Genomic DNA, 20,244 nt, shown 5'->3' on the forward strand with positions numbered 1-20,244 from the left:
CAGTGTGAGGAGTTACTTTTGTCTGGATATTAACATGAAGGGGTACTCTTTTAGGTGACGAATATGGTTCCTAAGGAAGGCTTGTCCTGCCTAACTGCTTAGATGCTGAGCAGGCTTCTAGGCAGAAAATGAGGATGGTGAGCTGAAGCTACTCTATCTTCAGATAGATTTGAGTGCTCCCATAGGATATGGTTAAGGAGACAGAGATGTTCTTGTGGCGTGCAGGATGTGCATCTTTCCCTTGGTACTTGAAAGAAGAGATTGTGTTTATTCTTCTCCCTTGCCACCTTGTTTGTTGAGACTTTAGATTGTTCTGTGGAAGTTATTGGGAACTGATTCGTTGATTTCAGTAGGAGTTTTACCAACAGGGCAAGGTGTGTCTGTGAAGAACTTGTTACGCATTTGCACTGTGGCAAGCATTTTAGTAGCCTCTGCTTTTGAAAAAGAAAATGTCTATGATCTGGGACCCTGAGCCTGGAACATATCCTAACCCTCAGCACAATATTTGCTAATACGCTGTCTTAGTTGTAAGATACAGAGCAAGCTACTTCTGTGTATTAGTTTTTTTCTAACAAATAAAGGTATGCTCTAAATAATTGCCATACCTAATTCCTATTTAATTAATGGTGCCACTAGAGAAGGATTCAAAGTTCCCAAGAAAGTTTCCCTTGTACTAGAAGCTGAACCAAGTCTGTTCCAGCTCAGCTCCAGTCAGCTTAATTCCCTGGACATTAAAGCTCCACAAATAAATTATTTTCAGAAATAAGCAGATAACCAATGTCCCACTGAGATATTGCTGTCAATGATCTTAGTGCCCCTTTCTAACTTAATATTCTCTGTGCCTCTGAGATGTTTAATGTGAAAACTGATCTTCTGGAGAGGGAAGAAGTGTGGGGTTTTTTTACTTCTTTTTCTAACTCATGTTATTTTATAAAACTAAGACATGCTGCAGTTGCATTTGCACTGTTTATCAACTACAATTATATTTACCTATATATAAAACTCTCTGATGTGGCAAAGGATTTCTTTTCCCAGCAGAGAAACTAGATTTCAAATTACTAAATGCCATATGAGAATTTTATTTTGGTCACATATTAATTTTAAAATAAATCCATCCAAGCAAGATTTCAGGCAATGAAGTTTGGATTTCTAACTTTTTTTTTCTGATGCCAGGCAAAAAACTAGTCAGTGAGTCATTTTCTCCCTTTTGAAATGTACAGATTTCAAAAAATGCCATTGAATTGGGCCAGTAGTTTGTGTACTTCCATTTTTATCTATCCCTTCTCTTGAATCAGCTAAAGCTTGCCTCAGTGTTAAGATTTCAGACTGCCTTTTCTCCATGTGGTTTTAGGTTATCACAAAATGAAATTGCTGTAATATAAAATATTGAAGAATTACTAAAGCCTACAAAATGCCTTCTTCTGCATCCCCCACAATAGGTGAGTTCCATGTTACAAAGCCAGACAGATTTAAATTCAGAGTGTAGTTAAGTTCCATGCACTATCTTAATGTAAGCATACTGACAATTTCTGGAGTTTACAGTTTTTCTCCTGCTGTGAAGAATTGCTTTGAACTCCTAATTCTCCTGATAGCCTTTCAAAAATGGACATATATTTGAATGTAATGCCCATCTGAATATGTTTTTAGATGTTCTGTCAGCAAAGAACTGAATCTTAAAAAATAAAAGTACTGGTGGCTTTTGCTTTACTCTGAGGTTGCTAACCTTTGTCGCCATGCCCTGTGGCATTTTACAAGTATTGGAACTGGCATTTGGTTTCAGACTCCAAAGATCTATGCAGGCAGTTTTACATTATTTCCTTTTACTCTTTGACCCATTTAATTCTTTATTTGATCTTGGCAAAAGTATTAAGGGAGCCCAGTAAAAGTACAAAGTGACTTGATTTAGAAAACATAAATACATAAATGCTTGTATTTTTAGATTGTATGTAAAGATAAATGACTGTAAGTAGAAATCACATTAAGTCAAAAGGCATTATATCTTTAGGCAGTCCTAATGTCGGAGTCTCAGCAACTGTTACGTGACACAGCTCCATTACAGTCAAGAAAAGGACAATTTGCTGTAGCCAAGAAACTATCCCATAACATTTCCAGCAGCTCAGAAACTACAGGGAGCCCTGTGCAGAGAATTCTTCTTCCAATGACTGCAAGTCATTTGTTACCTTTTAGAAGATGCATGCAAGTAACTTCCTCAAATTATGTCAATATGGATAACAAACTCGATCATACTCCCACCAGAAATATTTTTTTGTTCTGTTCTCCTCACTTTTACAGCCACCACCACCACATCTGTAGGTCTTCTACTACTGGTTGCTCCAATTTATCCTTCCTGAGCTCATTCCAGGATTTTCCAGGAAAAGAGGTGCATGCAGATGGTGTTACATAGCTACACTGAAATTGTGAAAGAGATCTCTTTGCTTCTTCCCATATGTTCATGTGTTACATGAGAGGACTCCCTTCTTCATATGGAAGAATTACTATCTTTTATATAATTTAGCCCACTCTGATATAGAATAGTATTGCTGTTCTGTGCACTCATAGACATTCATTGTACTAAAATAGTGTGTGAATTTGCTAGTCATCCTTAAGAATGCCAAGCAAGCTCAATAATGTAAAGTTGAAAATCACAGTGAGTAAAAATGGAAAAGAGCTATTAAACCACCCACTGGTGTATGCCTCTTCTCTTTCAGGGTTTTCCTGCAAGCATTTTAATGGCATCATGATTAGACCTTTTAGAATTGTACCAGTAGACGTTAGAAGGGGACTCATGATTTTTTTACTCTTCCTCCCTGGAAGCAGTATCAAGGATATCTTGATTATCCTTGATAGATATTTGTATAACCTGATATTAAAGACCTCCATGGATGAAGATGCTACAAAACTCTTTTGGTACACTGATCCAGTGTTTAACTCTCCTTTTAGTTAGAACCTTTTCCTAATTAGGAACCAAAATCTCTTTTGCTGCAGGTCAAAGTAATTATTCCTTGTGCTATTGCTTATGAGTGTAGAGGAGAGTTTCTCACCCTTTGAAACAGCCTTCTGAAATTCAAGCTTCTCTAGAATAAAAAAATCCAATGCTCCCCACTTTGCCTCTATTGCATGGTTTCTTGACTTCTGATCAGTTTAATTCTACTATCCTGGTTCCCTGATAATACATCTGTGCATTTCTGAAAATGACGTGCTAAATAGAATGTAGTATTCCAGCTGAGTACTCATTATTGTAAGGTACTGGAATAATTATTTTCCTCAACTTGCAAATTTACACATTCCATAATAAAATTTACCTTTTCATAGCAACATTGCATATTGGCTCTTACTAATATCCAGATCTTCTCCATAAGCACTTTGTTCTCCATTTTGTGTTTGTCCATCTAATTTTCACTTTCTTTATGTAGCACTTCGTTCTTACTTTTATTGTGGGTTTTGTTTTTTTTTTTTTTTTCCCCCCAATGTACTGGATCATTTGAAATTCTGATCCTTATGCTAGGTGCTTATCATTCTTACCCACATACTAACATTGGCAAAGTTTGTGAGTGATCAGTTCTCATTAATATACCCAGGGTTTTTGCGGGGGAGAGATTGTCATCTTTGTGGAGCCCTCTATAGTTAATCTCCACCTGGCCCACTGAAAGAAATACGCTAACCCATGTTGTGGTTTCATCACAGTGGTGTGGGAGGGCAACTGCTGCTTTTTGCTTCATAAATAACCTTTCTAAGGAAAGTGTTAAACCACACTGTTCCTTGATATCTATATTGCAGTGTAATATACTATCTATCTCATTAATGTTCCCTATTGCTTAGGCATGTCTTAATATCTTTCTCATTTTCATTGCATATTTGTATTCTGATTATTTTTCTTCAAACTTGACAATTGATATAGCTTTTCTCCTGCTCTGGTTCCAAATCTCCTGAGAACCCAACTCATGAAAATATCCCCTTGAAGGAAGTGTTTAAAAAGACATTTAATGGTAATCCTGAGTTTTAAGTCAAAATTACAGCATCAGATTTCACAGCTAAGAGGAAAATAACTCCTCCCCTCCTCTCATTCTTGTGGTAAAGTGCACTCATGTGGATGTATGACAAAAAGACATGTCATTGTGCAATGTCTTCCATCAATATCCTGGCCACCACCAGCTCTAGAGATCTATTCCTAAAATTTGACGTGTAATTTTAAGCATTTTCCTGAATAAATGTCTGCTTAAGTGTTTTCCCAAATCAGAGCTCAAGCCAATTTGTATTATATTTCCATCTGCTCTGTTATTTCCTATAATACATTCACAATGTTTCATTTCTAAGCTGTTTATGTTCCTGTATTAATGAATATGTTAAATAAAATCAAATCAAACAGCTCTCCCAGTAGCCACATTAGAGGATATCACTCCCCAGATCAGACATATCACAGAACTGTTATCATTATTTGCAGTCTTTTGTTTTTCCTTCGTTCATGGACAGTACTGTTCCTATCTAAAAGTCAGACGAAGTTTCTGGGGAGAGCAACATTTCATGGAAATCTACGTTAGATACTTTAGTATAATATGCCTTCATTTTTGAAAACTATTTGATATTCTGTTTCCTAGAGCGTTATGTGCAAAATTAATATGCAGATAGGGCATGATATGAATGCAAATTAAAAAATCTATCTATCTATTCTCATTTATCTTTTAGTACCTATAGATATTGAACTGAGGGTTCTGGTACTCATTAAACACACAGTGATCTTTCACTGAAACTACGTGGTATTGATGCATATAATTCAGAGCTGAGTTATAGCTTCTCATTTAAGACCGAAACTTGCTACCTCTAGCACAGGGGCCAGGATCAGGTAGAGAAAAAAGGCATACGTAGGAGAGGGAGCCAGAGGGTGAGAGCCTTGGGGAAGCAGTCAGCAGCTACTGCTTCTGTCAGGAGCCATCACTGCAGCAGTATCTGCTTTTAGGTGCCTTCTACTCTTTCCGCAGGCAGCAGCAACCGGGGGGTTTCCAGAGCTGTGGCATTGGCAAAGCAGGCAGCAAGACCTGAGCTGTGTTACTGCTCTGGTTATCTGACGCTGCACACAGTGGGTGTGCAAGACCTGTGCCTAAGAGTACTGCGACCAAACATTTGTTAGAACTTTACTGAGCTGGTTAAAACAATACCACTCTCTAGTATAGACAGGATCCATCCCAGATTCCAGCACATGAAACATCCATCTTCTCATACAGCTAGCAAAACGCAGGGCCCTGGTGGCACTGCTGTGATGTGCTCTAGCGGGCTGGGAACATGCAGTCAATCTCATTTCAGTGCAAGCACCAGATGCTACCCCTCTGCTCAGGCTATGGAGGTGATAAGGCAGTGTACCAGGTCTATTTATAATTGTAACCTTTAGAGAGTTTATTTTCAGGACTAAGCTCAACAACATGATAACACTATGGGGCTGCATCTCAGTGTGGTGGTGGTGTAACACAGTGTCACAGTGGCATGGTATAATGTGGTGTTCTCATGTCATATACTGGCTCACATCACTTACAGATAGAAAGCACAATACTGCTAAGTGCTCTGGGGGCAGGATGCAGTCTCCTCTTAGAGTTACTATCATCTGATGTTAATATGGTACTACACTCAATTGTACTTAAAAGCATTAGGATGAGCAGGAGCATCCTGAAGCACAGTGAGAAAGCAAGGTTTTAATGGTATTTCATTCTTCCATCAATACCCTCTATCAAGATGTACCGTATAGCTTTCCTAAGGTAGAACTTATGGTGATTTGATGAAAGTAGAGATAGGTGACAGAGCTCTGTTATTTAATGATGTGCCTGCAACAGCAGTTTTTGTCTAATTTTTGTTAGCTTGAAAAAAAGGCAAAGGAAAAAAATCATCAGTCTTCCTCTATCAACAGGCTCAAGCCTTACTTCCTACATATGAAAAGAACAAGGATCTTCACTAATCTTAGGCTGCTTTCAGCTATTGTGTGGCCAGAAACCAACTGAAACTTCTGAAGCTTTAAACATGGGGTAATTCACCAACTACAACCACTGGACAAACCCTCCAGGGAAAACCTGTGCTGTGTCTGTAAAAGCTTCAGAACATCTCATTTTCCTTTTTTCCTGGTTTTCATTTTTTCTCTCTCCATTTTCATGCCTTTCATCCTCCCCTTTTTTCTTCCTTTTTCCCTGGTATTCCTTCCTCCCTCCCTCCCTCTCTCCCTCGTTTCATTCCTCTATCCTCATACACTTCCCATTGCCTTCACTCTTTTATGTGAAGGTTTCAGTCCTGTGATAGGGATGGAGCAGATGCTCTCACAGAAGGTACTCCAAACAGCTTAGAGACATGCAGCATGCTGTAAGGGAAAATCTCTCAGATGCCAGTATGCAGCCAGGATTGGGGAGCTACTATTTGCAATTCAGTTCCTGAGACCACAGAGGCCCCCAGTGACTTCAGTGTCTCTGTCCCTGGTGGGGACCCGGTAAGGTACAACCAGTGACCTCAGGAGATTGCTGTGAGGTTTTGTTAATCAATATACACAGAAACTTCCAGAGACTTAACTGCAGAATAAAGTTCCACTTATTGCAGGAGAGCAAACCTGTGTTCAAACCCACCAGGGGCTGCAGAAGGCTTTCAACAGGAATGTTTTTACATTGCAAGGAGATTTGTATTCATTAGGTAGCCTCTAGGACCACTGGTCCACTCTAATACGTGTTTTGATAAAAAAAGTCATGTCCTCAAAGGATGTCTGATTGGGACCTGTCATTTCTCCTGTAAAAGATGATTACAATTGGCAGACACTGATTGCCTTCTAACATTCTTAAGGTTACAATCTTTTTTTTAAAAAATAAACAAATGACACTTCTCTTTCAAGGTTGTTCAGTGCTCATGAAAGTTATTAGACTGATGACTCTGAGAAACAAAGTCCTCTGCCTCATAGCATAGGTACTGTTGGTGTAACAAAATTTTGCATATTTAGCAGCACTGTATGACCAGCAGGGTTCAAACTCTCATCCAGGAACAATCCTCAAAGTCAAGGATAATATGGACTTTCAGTCCTTCTATTCCAGCTAATGCAAGGAACCACTGTCATGGTGCTGCATATGCTTCAGTCCATGATCTCCATATAGCCCTTAGGCAGGGCATGACCATTAGAGCAGATAACCCAGCCTGCAATTTAGTTCTAAGAGATTTCAGAAATGGGCATGGAGTGAGGTGGGAGGTAGCTAAATCATTTCTGGGAGCCTCCTCTTTGCTTCTCTCTCTCTCCATATCACCTGACTAGAAGTGGAGCCTCTTGTCTCCTGCCTGGATATTGTGCATATCATGGAATCAAGATATCATAAGATTGGACATGAGCCTGATGCGCGAGGAGGGTGCCCGCTCTGTGGGTCTCAGGAGGAAAGGCCAGGCCATCCAGTCCTCACATGCTTTCATTAGAGGCAGTGGTGCCTCCACATTGCCTTCACAAGATGAAAGGTTTTTCAGCCATGCCCTCGGAAAAGATGAAACCAAATGTGGAATCTGAGTGTTATTAAGTGACAGACAGTTGGAAAAAGATGTAGAAAGCAGAGGAGGCAAATTCTTTATTGATTCTTCCACAGAAGACTGAATTCAGTAGAACACAGCCCAACGGAAAATATCAAGTGTAAATAAACCAAAATTTCCTCCAAATAGTTCCTCCTCATCCAAATGTTTATTCAGGGCATACACTGTAATGTCAAAATTTAACTACATAAAGTCAAAAAAGACAGTGAGTAGTGCACTATACTCTCTTTTCTAGCTTTTTCATTTCCACTGTCCAGTTAAGTTTTCATCATTCCATTTTCAGGAGCGTGGTAGGATGAACTCTAATTAATCTTATGGTGAAGTTGTGAAATGTTCAGGTAACAGTGACACAGAGACTACACAAAACATAGGCACCCATCTTCTGCTTCTTCCTTCTCATTTGCAACTTCCTCACATTCTCAATTAATGACTTTTTCAGTGCTGGAATCCTAAATTCTCATTTACCCTCACTGGTCAATGTCTGGGTTTTAGTATCTCAGTACTCCTTTCAAAATCTACATGCTTTTTATTACACCATACTACTAGTGCAAATAAAAGGGACAAATCAGAGTCTGACGGCCTACAGGATAGTTTTCCTTTCATTCTTCTTCTCTGATGTTTTTATTTCTTTGTTAATACTGTATCATTTTGAAACTTACATCCAAATGCTAACCTGTGAGATTAATGGTGATAAAGCGTTTATACCAGTCAAACCTTTAAACTAAATGACAGTAAAAAAAAAAAAAGAGAAAAGACACCTTTTTTGACTAACACAATTATTTAAATAAAATAACTGCAGGAAAATAGCTATACACTAACATGAGTAACATTTCCAAATGAGCCCTATTCCATATGTGATGGAGAAATGTAGGAACCCAAATGTCTTTTGCAACTGAATGAGAATTGCAGATACCCTACTGCTTTTTTAAATTTGCAGCCTCCTGAAATGGCTAGGCATGCTTCATTTTTTTCTCTTTTTCTATTGCTAATATGATTCACCTAATCTTTAACTGGAGGTGAAAAGATTATAGTCACTCCAGGTACTCTCTCACTGGGAGTCACCGGACTGGTGCAAGGTGCCATGCCATTTAGTGACACTAGGAGAAGCTCATCATAGTCCTGCTGCCAGAGCTTCCAAAGTATGTTTGCATAGAACAAGTCCAAATTCCCCTACAACAAAAACTTGGTTCCACATTTGCAAACATAGCTAAAATACAATGCTTATTCTCATCACTCTCATTTCAGATGACATTACAGAATAAAAGGATAGGAAAAGAAGAACCTGGAACTTATTTTGTTTTCAGTTGTCTCCTCAGACTTACAGAACCCCAACATATTCTTTATTGAATTTTAATATTGAAAAAAGTCATACAGCTAAATGACACATTTGCTTGGTGGTGGAGCAGAAATACTTGCTGGCATTTCAGCTTAAATTAACACCGAATTCTTTACTTCAACATGTGTGGACCTTCTGGAAGGACTTCTTTCTCAGACTTGCCACATTTCTGTTCTTAAGAGGGGTAATTCCTAGTTCTATGAACAATAGTAAACATTTCTCTCCCTCCAGAAAGGTCTTCTTGTCCTGTGCAATTTCATGAAACTAAAAGGATTGCCCTTTTTTTCTCCTGACTTTCAAATATTTACTTATTTATCCACTCCTACTAGGTTTGAATAGACAAAAGATATTAAAACTCCTATGTAAAATAGCGGCATTACTTCTAGTGCTGCACTTTGATAATCTCCCTCATCTTGGGCACACCTCAGAAATTGCAATTACATCTGTTTATGACTGGGGATTATGAGCCAAGCTTTCTGCTCATATAACCAATGGATTTCTCCAGTTGCGTAGTGGAATTTTGCCAACAGGAGATTTGGCAGAGGGTCAGGCTGCCACAGCTAGAGAGAAATCATAATGGAATTTAACAGAATTTCCTTGTATTTATTGTTAGAGAAGAGGGGACAAGAAAAATGGCCAGCTATAAGATCTGATTTCATTTCACTCACAATCTCTCAGATAGAAACCTAAACTTCTTTTTTTATGAGGTTCAATTTCTCAGAAAAGGGCCATTCAAGTTCCACAATCGACTCCTCCTAGTGACCTTTTCCCTTGAATTTCAGGTAGCCTTGAAATGTTGGCTTTGGTGGTGCAGAGAGTTTGCAACAGGCTCGTTACTGCTAAGACATTTTGTCCCCTGTGCTTCCATAGTAGGGTCTCAGCCTCATCCACTTCATTCCTAACCCAGAACCAGCAATCAGGTTGTCACTCACATCACATTTACTTGCCTCTGGCAAGAAGAGAGAAGAAATGTTTTCTTTGAAAAATTTCTACAGCAGTGTTGCCAAATATAAATTAGCCAGGACAGACATCTTTCATTTGCTTAAACAAATTAGACTTCTAATGTCAGGTCAGGGCATACAGACTAAGTATAGGGAAAACAATGTAATTAGATCTTTAATCACACAGCTTTCCTGAGAAAGGGGTTTGTGACCAGAAACACTAAGCTCAGTTATGATGCAGTACCACATACCTTCTTAAGGCATGGTTAAGAGCTGCCTCTTCCAGGCGCCACTGCTCATTGAAAAGGAAGTTCTTTGCCCTCCTTAGAGCTGGTGTTGGTTGCAGCCACATTTTCTTTGATGACTTTTGGGGACACATAAAGGGACAAAGGAATCGACTGTTGGCTTATAATGAAGCCTTATCTTTGTAAGGCCATTTCCTTAGCTTTATATAAAGTATGACCCCTGTTGTACAAATAGTGTTGTCTCACCTGAGGCCTAGAGTGCAGAGTTTTGCACAGAGGTGGCCTTCAGCCTCACGTGTGCAGGCGGGAAGGTTTCACACTCTGGATGAAGCCCCTCTGGATAATTCAGCTGGAATGAAAAAGTCAAAATTATGCTAGAAATTGCAAGCAGAAACCTGCTTTGAAGTATGCCAACCCTGTCACCCACCATGATTTTAGGGCCAAACTGGTAACTGAAAGGATTGCACAAAAGTAAAGTGTGTGGGACCAGCCCTCCACTGTTAGAAGTATATTAAATGGGGTTCAGATGTGGCTCAAACTGTATATTATATAGTCAAGGATCCTCGACTGTTAAACATCCCCAGATTCATCCATCCTTTATCACCCTCTGTAGCAAAAGGCTGAAAGAACAAACCATTCCCAAGTGCTTCCTTGCTTTTAGTATGTAGCTTCTCCCTGGCCGACCACCGCATGTGTGTTTAAGACATGACAGTTGAGAATTATTTCTATTGGAAAAATAGCCTCCACAGGGAACATTGTTTTCCACAGGGAACATGATGTTTTCTCACAGTTCTCTGTTATCCATATATTGTCTGGAAGGGGACTCCGAATACCCAGGCCTAATATGATAAACAAACACCTTCATTTGCGTTATCAGAATCCTAAATTCTGTATCTTGATGAAGATTTTAGAAGTAACAGAAACAGAGGAGTTTTCAATTTATGTCAGATTCAGTGGGGAATTTTCCTCCCAAGTTTTGCTTTGTATGGTCAAAATTTTTTTTCAAATATCTTTTAAAACAAAAATGTATTTTTTACCCTTTTAAACAGGGAATTTACACTACAATCCTGTAAATTCTTACATACACCTAAACCCTTCAATAACTCCTAAGTGAAAATTACCTCAAAATACTTTCTGGATATTTCAGATAATTCTGTCATAGCAATATCCAAGGCCTTTGTCCCTTCTTACATTCTTGTGTTCCTTGGTTCCTCATGTCCAATGAATATTTTGAAGGCAGCCCTTTATTGCAAGATAACAGTTCTTCTAATATGAATATCAATTATGCAGAAATGTGAGTAATTAAATTCATTTTTCTGAAGACAAGACAACCTGCAAAATAAATCTTAACTAGTTACAGACACTTAATTAATTCCAAATGCTTAAGCCTTCGTAAACCAGAACTGCATTTGACAGTTGGTGTAAACAGTGGAATTAACATGGATGCCTCCGTGAAATGGGCTGTGTGAAACTTATGTTTCTCTAACACTGTCAAGAATCCAAATAATATATTTGCCCTTTTTGACCAGATGCAGTGTCTGGCATTGTACTGAATTTTATAATTCAAGGAACTTTTGCCAGTATTGATCGTATTTTCCCTGACAAATATGAAACCAGCCATAAATAGTGACATCAAATTGGCTTCAAGAAATCCAATAGTCTGGAAGAGTAGCTCAGTCTTTTGCATCTTTAATGATCAGTGTAATAGCACAAAAATACTTTTGACTTATAAAACACCTTTTAGTTAGGTTCTACAAAGTCTCTTACATGTAAAGATATGCCCTAGAGTGCTTTAAAATGCAAACTTCATGTAGATGACGTGTTGATCTGCTTGCACTCTATTAGCTTCATAGTTTCATTAGTACCATGTGGCAATTTAAAATACTACTTTGTGTATTGAATATATGATCCAGAGAGTCTGATCTTTCATTCTTCCTCCCTGATTACACTCTACAGTTTCTCTGTTTTTGAAGAGCGGATAGATGTCTATGCAGGGAGTGTTTGCTATGGACAAGCCATGCAGATGATTAACCTCGGCATTGTCCCATGTCTCTCAGTGTAAAATTTTCACTGAGCAGATTTCAGGTGAATCATCCAGCCCACTTCACTTAATAATACCTCTTTAACATGCTGTGCAATCACATCATTTGTGCTGCTGAGCTTGGCCATTTTCCTTCCTTGTTATTCATATCTCCCCAAGGAATGGCAGTTTAACAGACATTTCCAGTGATGTAGGTAGTTAAATGAGGCAGCCAGTTGTCTCACTGACCACAGTGTTTCTCTCTCATGGCAAGCACTGCAGTCTGGTGTCATGTTCTTTTCAGGAAGAATTCATCTTCCAACCCAGGCCACCTGGGAAGACTGGTAGAGCTGGTCCCTTCCCTGCAAATATGAAGCAGTAGGTTGGACAGAGACATCCATGGTTTGTGCCCCATTCTGTGGTTCCTCTGGTGTACCCATCCAGCCTCCAGAGAGCCCAGCAGCAACACTGCTCAACAGCTGGCAGAAGGCACCAGAGGGATGCTCCAGCTTATGCAGGCCATCAGCCATGCATGGCTGCCCCACTGGGCTTTGGTTTTGCAATTTCCAAATCCCTGCCAACAGGTTGCAGATAATGCCACAATTCCAAACCTCAATTTTACATGAGGTACCTGCACATTTTGATGAGCACATTCTTTCCCTTTCCTGTAATGGGAACGGTCACCATGAGGCAGAACACAAAACTATACTTACCTCACCCCATTTAAGCTCAGATCCAGCTCCTGGCAACTGTGAGTCACTGACAGGGCCATGGTAGCTTTTACCCTTGTGCTCAAATGGTCTTAATTTTCTGTGGGAAAGAGGCTTTCCTTCCCATTCTCCTCTTCTTCCTCTCCTTTGTTCTTTTAAATGGTGTGGTCATTTAAAAAGTGGGTTTCTTATACAGCATGGGCATTCATTCAGCTGTGACATTCTCAAACCACTGCCACCTGACTCTAGGTTACCCCTTAATTGCTGTCTCATTTTTGCAATAAGCAGATCCAAAATCTTTGAAATCTACTGATAGGCAGAGACTGCCTCCTGTTTATAGCAAGAAGAGAAACTATCTTCTTGGACAAGGAGTGCTGACAGGGGTGTTGTTATCATAATTTCCTGTGCAAACTGCTGTGAGGGGTTCTGGTAGGATGGTGAAATAGTGTTAGGGTTCTCATACCTGTCCATATTTGAAAAGGAGTATTACTTTGTGGTTCCCTAAGTGTTTTATCTGTGACTCCACAGAGTCACATAATAGCCCCATAATGTCAGCAGCTAGGATTATAAAGGGAAAATAGTTAATAAACTTAGCAGGCTTCCTGAATTGAAGGCATCCTGGTCTGATAATAGCTATTTTGGCACAGTTTCACTTCTGTAAGAACATTTGAAGAGTCCTAGTTCTGTTTCAGTGCAGAATAAAAACCAGTATTAAGACCATCAAAGCTGCCCTCAAACAGAGTGGTCTCCTTCTGAGAAGTGGGAAATAACATGGCAGACACAGATCCTGTGTACAATAAATGGATGTAAGTAAGTGAACTGAAATTCAGAAAGTGTCATCCCCTTCAGGGTGGGTTTCCATATGTTTAAGCACATGATACTATGGCAGGATCAAGTGCATATGGAAGTGGAATAGTAAAAATATAACTCAGTTTTAGCGAGGTATTTCAGATAGCTATAAAGAATGCATTTATCAGTGCATAAAGTGACCTTGATAATAGGGTCAATGACTGGAAGTAGATGGAAAAGGAGAAGTCAAGAGCAAATTGAAGAGTTTACATGGAGAAGTCTTTTAAATATAAGCAGACATAAACAAACCAAAAGATTAATAGGAAGAGTATGTAGTGGAGATTAAAATCTACGTTCCTGTGATCTAAACTGAAGGGAAGTTGCATTGAATGGTAGCAGGACACAAACACAGGAGTGGCTAAGAAATCTTTAAATGTGTCATGGAATTATTCTTGTAACATCTGGTTCCTCTGCATCTGTATTTGATTGACAAAATGTTGTCATGCATTTTTTTATTTTGCACAAAAATGTTTTGGAGAATGACAAGGTACTCCCATAACCAGGAACAAAGATATAAGAAATAAAATAAGGAGGAAGGGCAATTTCATGAACAGGAGAGTTAGAAACATCCTCGAAACTGGGTTCCAAACTGTACTCTGTCATTGACTTCCTAGGCTTTCCTTTGGAAAAAAGTTCAGGACAAAGTTTTCTTATTTTTATTTTAATTCACACTACCTGTGAAAAAGATTGGTGTCCTTGCTGCTCATATCCAAAGGGAACTTCTAAGTGCATGTCCTGGTTTCGTCTGGGACAGGGTTAACTCTCTTCTTAGTAGCTGGTACAGTGCTGGGTTTTGGATTTAGTGTGAGAATAACGTTGATAACACTCTGATGTTTTAGTTGTTGCTAAGTAGCACTTATCTTAAGCCATGGACTTTTCAGTTTCCCATGCTCTGCCAGCAAGCACGTGTGCAAGAAGCTGGGAGGGAGCATGGCCAGGGCAGCTGACCTGAACTAGCCAAAGGGGTATTCCATACCATGGATCGTCATGCCCAGTATATAAACAGGGGGGAGTTGGCCAGGAGGGGCAGATCACAGCTCTGGCATCAGTCAGCAGGTGGTGAGCAATTGCATTGTGCATCACTTGTCTTTTCTTATTTCTTTTTTTTTGTTGTTGTATTCTTTTTCATTACAATTATTCTTAGTTAGTAGTGTATTTTTATTTTTACTTTAGTTATTAAACTGTTCTTATCTCAACCCACGAGTTTTACTTTTTTTCCTTTCCTCCTCCCCACCCCACTGGGAGTGGGGAGGGGGAAGCGGCTGTGTAGTGCTTAGTTGCTGGCTCGGGTTAAACCACAACAGTGCAAATTAGCTGTAACGGGAGTTTGCATCTGTCACCTTCCTTCTCCACTTCAAGGAGGAAGCACAGACAACAAAACTCTTTTATACCAGCCTTCCAGCCATGGAAAGTCCTTATAGGGCACACCAAGCATAAGAGCTATTCTAAGATACTACTTGTCTGTGATTGACCATGTAAATCAGTGTGCTGCAACCATGTTCCTGATGTCTTCCCCAACTCTGCTGCAAAGATTTCTTAGTGAAGAAGAAAATGTAGCTCTCTGTGACTTTATCCCTTAATTACTTGCCTGTAATAAGTAAGTTTTATTACAGACAGTAATATTTCCTTTCTTCCGTCCTATCTATCTAGTTGATAAACTCTTTGAGAGAGAAGAGTTTTCTTCTTCAAATATTCAAGGGCAAGATTCTTAGGCACTGGTATAATTGAATTAAAGCCACAATGGAGTTATACTGATTTATCTGAGCTGGTGATTTTGCCTTGAAAATTTTAAAGGAACACATCCTGTTCCTGCTAGATCTCTGATCCCAAAGTGAGGAAGAAATCTGTTCTGCCCTGAAACAGATTTAAGAAGTACTGCCATCAGTTTAGACAAGCAGTGTGTTGAAAACTCTACACTGTCCAGGCCTTTGATGTGTTTAATATCGTCTTCTGCAGACACCCTGGACCTCCTCACCTTGTTGCTTTCCATTAGATTCTGAAAAGTTAATAACACTGTCAAGACACTCATGCAGTTACTAGACAGTGTCAGTTCCTATGCCTTTCCCCTACCCTGTTTTACTTTCAGAGCAAGCGTACTGTCTATATACATTGGAGACTTAGATTAATCTCTCTATTAGAATCATTGTTTGGCCATGAACTGTGTTACCTGAAAGTAATTGAAACTTGGAGAAAGTTGTGGTTGTGAATACAGGAGAACGCTAATGAACTGCAGCTCCTTCTCAATCCACAAGCTCCCAGAAAAGTTATTCTTGTTGAGGGAAAAGCTCACATTCAGATTAGGTTTTGGCTGAAGCTAAGATTGCTGTTTGATTAGTGGAAATAAACGGTTTATCTAAAATGAGAAATGACCTTAATATTAACCTAAAGCTCAAACTAAATCCATTTTCAATTATGAAAAGATTTGTTTCATGTGTGCATTTATCCTTTTGTTATTTATCCATACATGAAAATACCAACAGAGCAAAATAAAGACTGTTCTCATCAATTTAGTTCAAAGAACAGAAGAAATAGGAACTCTCAGAAATATCAAGGAAAGAAGTGATCAAAATTTCAAGGAATGAGTCCAGCAACATTTCAAATTCTGGTAAACAAAGTGGAGAGCTATTCAGTAAATGAATGTCTATTGCATTTTGGTTCATTGTGACAAAATGAGTGATTTTCATGAGATATTCAGTAGGATTTGTTTACCAAGGTTCAGAGAAAGTCAATTTCTCTTCAGGCAGAATTCTGAACTCTTGGAATCTTATCTAAATTCAGTTAAGCACTCGGAGGCTCACCTACTGCAAACTCAACCCAAAACCTTCAAAAAAAAAAAAAAAGTCAATTAAAACTTCAAACAAGTCACCTCCTCTACGTGACCCTATTTAAGTGGGAGGGTAGACAAGATGACCTCCAGAGCTCCCTTCCAACATCAACCATTCTGTGATTCTATGATTATTTTTTTTAATGCTAGTATCCTAAGCTCACCCTGGTCTTTAAAAAAAATACAATATTTTCTCTTTTTTATTTGGATATTGGCACTGAAAATTAAAGAGATTGTAATCCAGCTATCTGGCACCTTCACTGGTGATGCATTAGTGTGTCTCATGATTTGGAAGATTAAGCTGGTATGTGCATTTGTGTCCTTCTAATTTTGTGTGCAAAGCCTCCAATTTTCATTGTCAAAACACTTATGGAGTGTCAAGGTACCTACTCAATGTTGAGGTTGCAGGACAGCAGGACTGCAGAGCAGCCTCGGAGTTGCTGAAGCTGCTTGTCACATGTCTTCTTTGAATGAAACTCCATGAAGGACAGTAGCAGCTCTAGTGCCGCGCTTCTCCCAACAGCCTTTCCAGGTGGCGTAGCTATGCAAGCAGTGTGGGGGCTGGCACCCCAGCCTCTGGTAGTATTCGGCAGTCATTGGTAATTCAGAAGGATTTCAGAGACCAAAGCCTCGGTGGCAGGTGGATATGGGTCTTAACAAATAGCAAAACACACTCTATCTCCTCTTTTTTTAGCAGGTTTCAATCATTTTAGGCTACAGCCCTAGGATTTCTGTGTCCAGAAACCTCTCATCCTGGCTACAAATAAAAATTGCCTTTCAAGCATGGGCAAAACCCAATTACTCATTTAGGCTCACTGTGTGTTCATAGAGTTTGAGTCCAGCTATATTCACCAGTAGAGTTGAGGAAATGTCCAAGCCACAGCAGCAATGAATGCCTGAAGACTTGAACTCATGTTATCCCTCAATATAGGCCTAAATATGCCATGCCTGCACTGTAAGCGGGGAGATACAGCCACAGATTAACCTCTTCAGCTGGTTCTTCTACCACATATCTCAAAAGCCAAAGCTCAGTAGACAAAACATATCTTAGATGGGCCTAAGCAGGCATGAAACAAGGTGCACTGGGTGTTATTGACAAGTGCAATATAACAATCTTCACTCTTGTGATATAGGCAAATGGAGCACAGAATTTGGATATTAAGTGCTCTTCTCCACGAGTACCAATTATTGTGTCCTACCTCACTCTCATGCCTGCTCCTAGTGATAGCATAGAGATAGCCCCTGCAAGCACTGATAGGTGTACTCATTCATCTCTCGTTTCCATGCAAAAGTGTCTGAATTCCCTTGTATGATAGTACCAGTTGCAACTGTGCACCTTTCCACTGTTAGACAGCTGTCGACATTGGCTAATTGAAACAAAGACAAATAAGCAGAAACATTTCAGCAGTCAAAACATTAGCAGCAAGTGTGCAAGAACCCATCATTGCAATGCATTTGCAGAGAAACAGTGATTTCCATAGGATAATTTAGATGACATCTACCCGAACTGTGCTGTTAAATGTTTTCTGGAGTTCACGTCTATGGATTTTTTTATAACTGACAGCCTCTACTGCTCCTACCAAGTTCTTGTTTTAAGAGTTCCTTGAAACTGTCATATATGAACAAAATGCCTCTCATCCTAAGCCAGAGGAAAAGGGGGGGAAAGGATTATGGGCCCGGCTCAAACAAGTGGACACACAGAAGAATCACAAATATTTGTATTTTGTAATGAGACAGTCCTAACTTTACCTTCAGTATATTTTTTCCTGATAAAGTATTCAAACTAGAAAAGCATACAAATATTTATGTGCAGAACCAAATACACAAGCACGCACACTATATACATGTATAGATGCATACATATGTACACACAGACATAGTTGAAGGGCAGGTGTGAGCGAACTGAGTTATGAGGTATGAAGCCTGGCTCACCACTGCTTTATTTCAGTGTTATGCTGCTGTAATATAATTTATTTTCGTGTAGACATGCCAATATAAAAGTGAATTAATATAAAAAGCATCTATATGCTGCATGTTGCAGATATAGGGGAATGCCACAGTGGTTCACTTCTGGAGTCTGAATATCTTTTTATCGGTCCTAGGTTTTCTCTAGGAATTCGGCACCATGATTCCCGTGAGAGCACTCATGGCACTGACAGGTGCTCACAACCCATAGCAGAGCAGCAGTTAGTGCTAGGAGGTAGGAGTCACCATACCTAACGTTGTGATACTGTAGTCATAGGCTGTAGACCATGGGAGCAGCAGACATTTATTTCCAGTACGGTCTCTGACAAAAGACAGTTCAGGTGTCCAAGCGTGTTCATCAGAAAAAGGGATCTGCGTTGCTCTCTGTATCAGCAAGTTGAGGCAGGAAGCACTTCTTTGGGGGCTGCAGGAGTTTCCCCTTCTCTCAATATCCCCTATCATTTACACAGCTGAAAACTCCAGAGCTTAACAGCAAAGAATTTTAATCAAACTGCTTAATCCAAATAACCGCTGAAAAGAAACTTCAGTAATAGAATTAGAGAATAGAATTGCTGCCAGGAAAATGAAAACAGGTTTTAAAAAGAGAAACACCAGGAGTGGAAAAACAGCTTTGGAGGGAACTATGTTGCATTGACCAGCCCTCCCTTGTGGGATTTTAGCAACTCAATTAGAAGTCTTTACAGGTTTAGCAGCTCATTGTTCAAAATACACCTCCATCCTACAATGCCTGCTGTTGACACATAATATCTTGTTCTGTATAATCAGGATTTCTCTGTGGCTCAGAGGGCAAGTGAGGCTGAGGCTCTCACATCCACTGAAGACCACTTGAGGTTTTAGAAGTAGAGCAAGGATAACCCATGGAGAGAAATGATGAACACCAGCATCTAGTCCCAGTATGGGAGAAAGGAAGGAAAACAAGTGTGCATGGGAGTTAGAACTAAAGGAACTTGTCCCCAAAGGAGAAGCTGTCTCCTCAGGGCATACTGTTGAGTTTCTGGGGTAAAGAAATTTCAGTGTTGCTTTTTTAGCCTTTGAAATGTGCTGCACGGAACTGCAGGAAGACGGGCGAGAATGAGGCAATGGGGGAGGCTGGGGTTTGGGAATGAAGTGGTTGTCTAATCCAACAGATGGTCAACTTGCAATGTTTTTCCTCAAGCAAATTCCCATAGAGGAGAAGTCAGCTTGAGTTTGAACCATAATAAAAAAGTGTTATGAATTCAAATCTGATTTGGCGGGGAGAGAGGCATTACTGGTCTCCTAAGTATCTGGAGCTTTTAGCTACGTTGATAAAACTGACATTTCTCAGGTGGCAAAGCGTTCAGAGATACGTTTGTTTTTCACATAGAGATAGCAAGAAGTGAGGCACCAGGACTTGAACTATGAGAGTATATGAGGTTTTCACTTGTAAGCTATGGCAGACCTCTCCATTTCTATTTACTATTACTTTAATTTCAAATGTAACAGTTAAATGTCCCAGAAAATCAAAATGGAGCCTTATATTTCACCCAGTTTTTACTGGGAAGTCTAGTTAGTTTGAAAAAGGCTCCATATTTGCCAAAGCAGGATATGAGAAATGATGAGTAGGAATCAGGCTTTGAATATGTTGTGAAATATAAAGTCAGAGGCATGTTGCGTGGGTAGAGCTTTGCAGAGAACTGCTTACACTGCTGTTGTTAAAATTTCTCTAACCCATCCTGGGTTACCATAACCTTCACCAGTTCCCTTAACTTGGCTGTAAAATGTGTAAATTGAAACCCATCTACCCCATGCAGTCGCAGAAGAGCTTTCAGAATTGATATTTGTGAA

The sequence above is a fragment of the Gymnogyps californianus genome, chromosome 1, assembly GCF_018139145.2.
Source record: "Gymnogyps californianus isolate 813 chromosome 1, ASM1813914v2, whole genome shotgun sequence".
Classification (NCBI taxonomy): Eukaryota; Metazoa; Chordata; class Aves; order Accipitriformes; family Cathartidae; genus Gymnogyps; species Gymnogyps californianus.